The sequence below is a fragment of the Scyliorhinus canicula genome, chromosome 14 (assembly GCF_902713615.1).
Source record: "Scyliorhinus canicula chromosome 14, sScyCan1.1, whole genome shotgun sequence".
NCBI classification, from domain to species: domain Eukaryota; kingdom Metazoa; phylum Chordata; class Chondrichthyes; order Carcharhiniformes; family Scyliorhinidae; genus Scyliorhinus; species Scyliorhinus canicula.
In genome coordinates, this window is record NC_052159.1 from 93,574,878 (window position 1) to 93,584,369 (window position 9,492).

Consider the following 9,492-nt stretch of genomic DNA (forward strand, 5'->3'; position numbering starts at 1 on the left):
TATCACTCAGCAGCATATTAACAGCAAGGCTGCATATCACTCAGCAGCACATTGACAGCAAGGCTGCATATCACTCTCACAGCAGCATGTTGACAGCAAGGCTGCATATCACTCAGCAGCATATTGACAGCAAGGCTGCATATCACTCTCACAGCAGCATGTTGACAGCAAGGCTGCATATCACTCTCTCAGCAGCATATTGACAGCAAGGCTGCATATCACTCAGCAGCATATTGACAGCAAGGCTGCATATCACTCTCATCAGCAGCATATTGACAGCAAGGCTGCATATCACTCAGCAGCATATTGACAGCAAGGCTGCATATCACTCTCTCAGCAGCATATTGACAGCAAGGCTGCATATCACTCAGCAGCATATTGACAGCAAGGCTGCATATCACTCTCTCAGCAGCATATTGACAGCCGGCTGCATATCACTCAGCAGCATATTGACAGCAAGCTGCATATCACTCAGCAGCATATTGACAGCAAGGCTGCATATCACTCTCAGCAGCATATTGACAGCAAGGCTGCATATCACCTCTCAGCAGCATATTGACAGCAAGGCTGCATATCACTCAGCAGCATATTGACAGCAAGGCTGCATATCACCATCTCAGCAGCATATTGACAGCAAGGCTGCATATCACTCTCTCAGCAGCATATTGACAGCAAGGCTGCATATCACTCAGCAGCATATTGACAGCAAGGCTGCATATCACTCAGCAGCATATTGACAGCAAGGCTGCATATCACTCTCTCAGCAGCATATTGACAGCAAGGCTGCATATCACTCAGCAGCATATTGACAGCAAGGCTGCATATCACTCTCTCAGCAGCATATTGCACAGCAAGGCTGCATATCACCTCAGCAGCATAGTGACAGCAAGGCTGCATATCACTCTCTCAGCAGCATATTGACAGCAAGGCTGCATATCACTCAGCAGCATATTGACAGCAAGGCTGCATATCACTCAGCAGCATATTGACAGCAAGGCTGCATATCACCATCTCAGCAGCATATTGACCGCAAGGCTGCATATCACTCTCTCAGCAGCATATTGACAGCAAGGCTGCATATCACCTCTCAGCAAGCATATTGAAACAGCAAGGCTGCATATCACCTCTCAGCAGCATATTGACAGCAAGGCTGCATATCACCATCTCAGCAGCATATTGACAGCAAGGCTGCATATCACCATCTCAGCAGCATATTAACAGCAAGGCTGCATATCACCATCTCAGCAGCATATTGACAGCAAGGCTGCATATCACCATCTCAGCAGCATATTGACAGCAAGGCTGCATATCACTCTCTCAGCAGCATATTGACAGCAAGGCTGCATATCACTCTCTCAGCAGCACATTGCAAGGCTCCATATCACTCAGCAGCATATTGACAGCAAGGCTGCATATCACTCAGCAGCATATTGACAGCAAGGCTGCATATCTCTCAGCAGCATATTGACAGCAAGGCTGCATATCACTCTCTCATCCAGCCATATTGACAGCAAGGCTACATATCACTCAGCAGCATGTTGACAGCAAGGCTGCATATCACTCAGCAGCATATTGACAGCAAGGCTGCATATCACTCTCTCAGCAGCATATTGACAGCAAGGCTACATATCACTCTGTCAGCAGCAAATTGACAGAAAGGCTGCATATCACCCTCTCAGCAGCATATTGACAGCAAGGCTGCATATCACTCAGCAGCATATTGACAGCAAGGCTGCATATCACTCAGCAGCATATTGACAGCAAGACTGCATATCACTCAGCAGCATATTGACAGCAAGGCTGCATATCACCATCTCAGCAGCATATTGACAGCAAGGCTGCATATCACTCTCTCAGCAGCATATTGACAGCAAGGCTGCATATCACTCTCTCAGCAGCATATTGACAGCAAGGCTGCATATCACTCAGCAGCATATTGACAGCAAGGCTGCATATCACTCTCTCAGCAGCATATTGACAGCAAGGCTGCATATCACTCAGCAGCATATTGACAGCAAGGCTGCATATCACTCAGCAGCATATTGACAGCAAGGCTGCATATCACTCAGCAGCATATTGACAGCAAGGCTGCATATCACTCTCAGCAGCATATTGACAGCAAGGCTGCATATCACTCTCTCAGCAGCATATTGACAGCAAGGCTGCATATCACTCAGCAGCATATTGACAGCAAGGCTGCATATCACCATCTCAGCAGCATATTGACAGCAAGGCTGCATATCACTCAGCAGCATATTGACAGCAAGGCTGCATATCACTCAGCAGCATATTGACAGCAAGGCTGCATATCCCTCTCTCAGCAGCATATTGACAGCAAGGCTGCATATCACTCAGCAGAATATTGACAGCAAGGCTGCATATCACTCTCTCAGCAGCACATTGACAGCAAGGCTGCATATCACTCTCTCAGCAGCATATTGACAGCAAGGCTGCATATCACTCTCTCAGCAGCACATTGACAGCAAGGCTGCATATCACTCAGCAGCATATTGACAGCAAGGCTGCATATCACTCTCTCAGCAGCATATTGACAGCAAGGCTGCATATCACTCAGCAGCATATTAACAGCAAGGCTGCAAGGCTGCATATCACCATCTCAGCAGCATATTGCAAGGCTGCATATCACTCAGCAGCATATTGACAGCAAGGCTGCATATCACTCTCTCAGCAGCATATTGACAGCAAGGCTGCATATCACTCTCTCAGCAGCATATTGACAGCAAGGCTGCATATCACTCAGCAGCATATTGACAGCAAGGCTGCATATCACTCAGCAGCATATTGACAGCAGGGCTGCATATCACTCTCTCAGCAGCATATTGACAGCAAGGCTGCATATCACTCTTAGCAGCATATTGACAGCAAGGCTGCATATCACCATCTCAGCAGCATATTGACAGCAAGGCTGCATATCACCTCAGCAGCATATTGACAGCAAGGCTGCATATCACTCTCTCAACAGCATATTGACAGCAAGGCTGCATATCACTCAGCAGCATATTGACAGCAAGGCTGCATATCACTCAGCAGCATATTGACAGCAAGGCTGCATATCACTCAGCAGCATATTGACAGCAAGGCTGCATATCACCATCTCAGCAGCATATTGACAGCAAGGCTGCATATCACTCTCAGCAGCATATTGACAGCAAGGCTGCATATCTCTCAGCAGCATATTGACAGCAAGGCTGCATATCACTCAGCAGCATATTGACAGCAAGGCTGCATATCACTTCAGCAGCATATTGACAGCAAGGCTGCATATCACTCAGCAGCATATTGACAGCAAGGCTGCATATCACTCAGCAGCATATTGACAGCAAGGCTGCATATCACTCAGCAGCATATTGACAGCAAGGCTGCATATCACTCTCTCAGCAGCATATTGACAGCAAGGCTGCATATCACTCAGCAGCATATTGACAGTAAGGCTGTATAGCAGCAAATTGACAGAAAGGCTGCATATCACCCTCTCAGCAGCATATTGACAGCAAGGCTGCATATCACTCAGCAGCATATTGACAGTAAGGCTGCATATCACTCAGCAGCATATTGACAGCAAGGCTGCATATCACTCAGCAGCATATTGACAGCAAGGCTGCATATCACTCCAGCAGCATATTGACAGCAAGGCTGCATATCACTCTCAGCAGCATATTGACAGCAAGGCTGCATCACTCATCTCAGCAGCATATTGACAGCAAGGCTGCATATCACTCTCTCAGCACCAAATGACAGCAAGGCTGCATATCACTCTCTCAGCAGCAATATTGACAGCAAGGCTGCATATCACTCAGCAGCATATTGACAGCAAGGCTGCATATCACTCAGCAGCATATTGACAGCAAGGCTGCATATCACCTCTCAGCAGCATATTGACAGCAAGGCTGCATATCACTCTCTCAGCAGCATATTGATAGCAAGGCTGCATATCACTCAGCAGCATATTGACAGCAAGGCTGCATATCACTCTCTCAGCAGCATATTGACAGCAAGGCTGCATATCACTCAGCAGCATATTGACAGCAAGGCTGCATATCACTCTCTCAACAGCACATTGCAAGGCTGCATATCACTCAGCAGCATATTGACAGCAAGGCTGCATATCACTCAGCAGCATATTGACAGCAAGGCTGCATATCACCATCTCAGCAGCATATTGACAGCAAGGCTGCATATCACTCAGCAGCATATTGACAGCAAGGCTGCATATCACCATCTCAGCAGCATATTGACAGCAAGGCTGCATATCACTCAGCAGCATATTGACAGCAAGGCTGCATATCACTCAGCAGCATATTGACAGCAAGGCTGCATATCACTCAGCAGCATATTGACAGCAAGGCTGCATATCACTCAGCAGCATATTGACAGCAAGGCTGCATATCACCATCTCAGCAGCATATTGACAGCAAGGCTGCATATCACTCTCTCAGCAGCATATTGACAGCAAGGCTGCATATCACTCTCTCAGCAGCATATTGCATGGCTGCATATCACTCAGCAGCATATTGACAGCAAGGCTGCATATCACTCTCTCAGCAGCATATTGCAAGGCTGCATATCACTCTCTCAGCAGCATAGTGACAGCAAGGCTGCATATCACCATCTCAGCAGCATATTGACAGCAAGGCTGCACATCACTCAGCAGCATATTGACAGCAAGGCTGCATATCACTCAGCAGCATATTGACAGCAAGGCTGCATATCACTCTCTCAGCAGCATATTGACAGCAAGGCTGCATATCACTCTGTCAGCAGCATATTGCAAGGCTGCATATCACTCTCTCAGCAGCATAGTGACAGCAAGGCTGCATATCACCATCTCAGCAGCATATTGACAGCAAGGCTGCACATCACTCAGCAGCATATTGACAGCAAGGCTGCATATCACTCAGCAGCATATTGACAGCAAGGCTGCATATCACTCAGCAGCATATTGACAGCAAGGCTGCATATCACTCAGCAGCATATTGACAGCAAGGCTGCATATCACTCAGCAGCATATTGACAGCAAGGCTGCATATCACTCTCTCAGCAGCATATTGACAGCAAGGCTGCATATCACTCAGCAGCATATTGACAGCAAGGCTGCATATCACCTCTCAGCAGCATATTGACAGCAAGGCTGCATATCACTCAGCAGCATATTGACAGCAAGGCTGCATATCATCTCAGCAGCATATTGACAGCAAGGCTGCATATCACTCAGCAGCATATTGACAGCAAGGCTGCATATCACTCAGCAGCATATTGACAGCAAGGCTGCATATCACCATCTCAGCAGCATATTGACAGCAAGGCTGCATATCACTCTCAGCAGCATATTGACAGCAAGGCTGCATATCACTCTCTCAGCAGCATATTGACAGCAAGGCTGCATATCACTCTCTCAGCAGCATATTGACAGCAAGGCTGCATATCACTCTCTCAGCAGCATATTGACAGCAAGGCTGCATATCACTCAGCAGCATATTGACAGCAAGGCGCATATCACCTCAGCAGCATATTGACAGCAAGGCTGCATATCACTCTCTCAGCAGCATATTGACAGCAAGGCTGCATATCACTCAGCAGCATATTGACAGCAAGGCTGCATATCACTCTCTCAGCAGCATATTGACAGCAAGGCTGCATATCACCATCTCAGCAGCATATTGACAGCAAGGCTGCATATCACCCTCTCAGCAGCATATTGACAGCAAGGCTGCATATCACTCTCAGCAGCATATTGACAGCAAGGCTGCATATCACTCTCAGCAGCATATTGACAGCAAGGCTGCATATCACTCTCTCAGCAGCATATTGACAGCAAGGCTGCATATCACTCTCAGCAGCATATTGACAGCAAGGCTGCATATCACCATCTCAGCAGCATATTGACAGCAAGGCTGCATATCACTCTCTCAGCAGCATATTGACAGCAAGGCTGCATATCACCATCTCAGCAGCATATTGACAGCAAGGCTGCATATCACTCAGCAGCATATTGACAGCAAGGCTGCATATCACTCTCAGCAGCATATTGACAGCAAGGCTGCATATCACTCTCAGCAGCATATTGACAGCAAGGCTGCATATCACTCAGCAGCATATGACAGCAAGGCTGCATATCACTCTCTCAGCAGCATATTGACAGCAAGGCTGCATATCACTCTCTCAGCAGCATATTGCAAGGCTGCATATCACTCTCTCAGCAGCATATTGACAGCAAGGCTGCATATCACCCTCTCAGCAGCATATTGACAGCAAGGCTGCACATCACTCAGCAGCATATTGACAGCAAGGCTGCATATCACTCAGCAGCATATTGACAGCAAGGCTGCATATCACTCAGCAGCATATTGACAGCAAGGCTGCATATCACTCAGCAGCATATTGACAGCAAGGCTGCATATCACTCAGCAGCATATTGACAGCAAGGCTGCATATCACTCAGCAGCATATTGACAGCAAGGCTGCATATCACTCTCTCAGCAGCATATTGACAGCAAGGCTGCATATCACTCAGCAGCATATTGACAGCAAGGCTGCATATCTCTCAGCAGCATATTGACAGCAAGGCTGCATATCACTCAGCAGCATATTGACAGCAAGGCTGCATATCACTCAGCAGCATATTGACAGCAAGGCTGCATATCACTCAGCAGCATATTGACAGCAAGGCTGCATATCACTCTCTCAGCAGCATATTGACAGCAAGGCTGCATATCACTCAGCAGCATATTGACAGCAAGGCTGCATATCACTCAGCAGCATATTGACAGCAAGGCCGCATATCACTCTCTCCGCAGCATATTGACAGCAAGGCTGCATATCACTCTCTCAGCAGCATATTGACAGCAAGGCTGCATATCACTCTCTCAGCAGCATATTGACAGCAAGGCTGCATATCACTCTGTCAGCAGCATATTGACAGCAAGGCTGCAAATCACCCTCTCAGCAGCATATTGACAGCAAGGCTGCATATCACTCAGCAGCATATTGACAGCAAGGCTGCATATCACTCAGCAGCATATTGACAGCAAGGCTGCATATCACTCAGCAGCATATTGACAGCAAGGCTGCATATCACTCAGCAGCATATTGACAGCAAGGCTGCATATCACTCTCTCAGCAGCATATTGACAGCAAGGCTGCATATCACTCAGCAGCATATTGACAGCAAGGCTGCATATCTCTCAGCAGCATATTGACAGCAGGCTGCATATCACTCAGCAGCATATTGACAGCAAGGCTGCATATCTCTCAGCAGCATATTGACAGCAAGGCTGCATATCACTCAGCAGCATATTGACAGCAAGGCTGCATATCACTCAGCAGCATATTGACAGCAAGGCTGCATATCACTCAGCAGCATATTGACAGCAAGGCTGCATATCACTCTCTCAGCAGCATATTGACAGCAAGGCTGCATATCACTCAGCAGCATATTGACAGCAAGGCTGCATATCACTCAGCAGCATATTGACAGCAAGGCTGCATATCACCATCTCAGCAGCATATTGACAGCAAGGCTGCATATCACTCTCTCAGCAGCATATTGACAGCAAGGCTGCATATCACTCTCTCAGCAGCATATTGACAGCAAGGCTGCATATCACTCTCTCAGCAGCATATTGACAGCAAGGCTGCATATCACTCTGTCAGCAGCATATTGACAGCAAGGCTGCAAATCACTCTCTCAGCAGCATATTGACAGCAAGGCTGCATATCACTCAGCAGCATATTGACAGCAAGGCTGCATATCACTCTCTCAGCAGCATATTGACAGCAAGGCTGCATATCACTCTCTCAGCAGCATATTGACAGCAAGGCTGCATATCACTCAGCAGCATATTGACAGCAAAGCTGCATATCACTCTCTCAGCAGCATATTGACAGCAAGGCTGCAAATCACTCTCAGCAGCATATTGACAGCAAGGCTGCATATCACTCAGCAGCATATTGACAGCAAAGCTGCATATCACTCTCTCAGCAGCATATTGACAGCAAGGCTGCAAATCACTCTCAGCAGCATATTGACAGCAAGGCTGCATATCACTCAGCAGCATATTGACAGCAAGGCTGCATATCACTCTCTCAGCAGCATATTGACAGCAAGGCTGCATATCACCATCTCAGCAGCATATTGACAGCAAGGCTGCATATCACTCAGCAGCATATTGACAGCAAAGCTGCATATCACTCTCTCAGCAGCATATTGACAGCAAGGCTGCAAATCACTCTCAGCAGCATATTGACAGCAAGGCTGCATATCACTCAGCAGCATATTGACAGCAAGGCTGCATATCACTCTCTCAGCAGCATATTGACAGCAAGGCTGTCTTGTCTGGTAACACACTGCCTTCCAGACACAGAGTGAAAATAAAAGTATTTTACTAGAATCTGCAACAATTGTCAGGGCATTTTATTTCAGTAGGGTATGGTGTAAAAGACAAGAAATACAATTTATGGTGCAGAATACAATGAAACGTATTAAATTGGGAAGATGTGATTATCGTATCTGCTAAGGTCTGGAAATGTTGATGTCAAATGAAAAGTAAATACTATGACAGATATGTGTGCTTTAATAAACAAACTGCAAGCTTCTGCCGTTCTGAGACCCATTAAAGGAACGACTGAGCACACATCAAACAATATCCACAAGTATTTTATTCTCGATGTTCTTAGGCTGTGCAAAAGGCTCTTGCAGTGCAGCACCAAGTTTCAGTTCATTCCAATTAAATGGGAGTTTTTAGCTTTGAAAGTTATCGGAAACCTTCTCTGCCTTGTGACTTGCAAGTAGCTCAATAAAGAGGTGTCACTGCTTGTCAGCACACCCTCTCTCACTTTGAGCAATGCAGTCAGTATTAGTTCTTGCAATGCCAGTTTCTCCAGAATACTTTGTTCCCTCAAGTTAGCCATGTTTTAAGTATTTCCATTCAGGTGTCCGGAAGTGCAATAATTATTTAATATTTCAGTAACCATTTTGTTATTAATAATTAAAAATTAGTGGAGATTTTAATTATGGGACAGAAAACGGGGGAAGCATCAGACTTAGCAAACCGGATTTGCCATGCTGAACCCGAGTTATTTTAATGACGGTGTCTCATTATTATTTTGTGGCCAACTCCTTGCCCATAAAGAAATAAAGAGGCAACTGGTTTGGTGCCACCTCATGAAGATCAGGCAGCTTGCTGACATGCTAGTATTTTGCAGGGGAAACATTTGAGCGGGTTTGGGGGTGCCTGGAGCAGCAGAGGCATAACACTCCTTGTATGGTCTCCTCCCAAACACACAGAAATACATTTTGTACTTGTGGTGATATGCATCACTGTAAATACACAAGGGGTTAATGTAAATACACTACAACTAAGTAAACACTAGAGGGAAGGAGATGTCATGACATGCAGACATCCAGCTAATGAACACATAGAATAGGACACGACCAATGGGCAGTCAAGACACCCGGAGGTGACACTACCACAA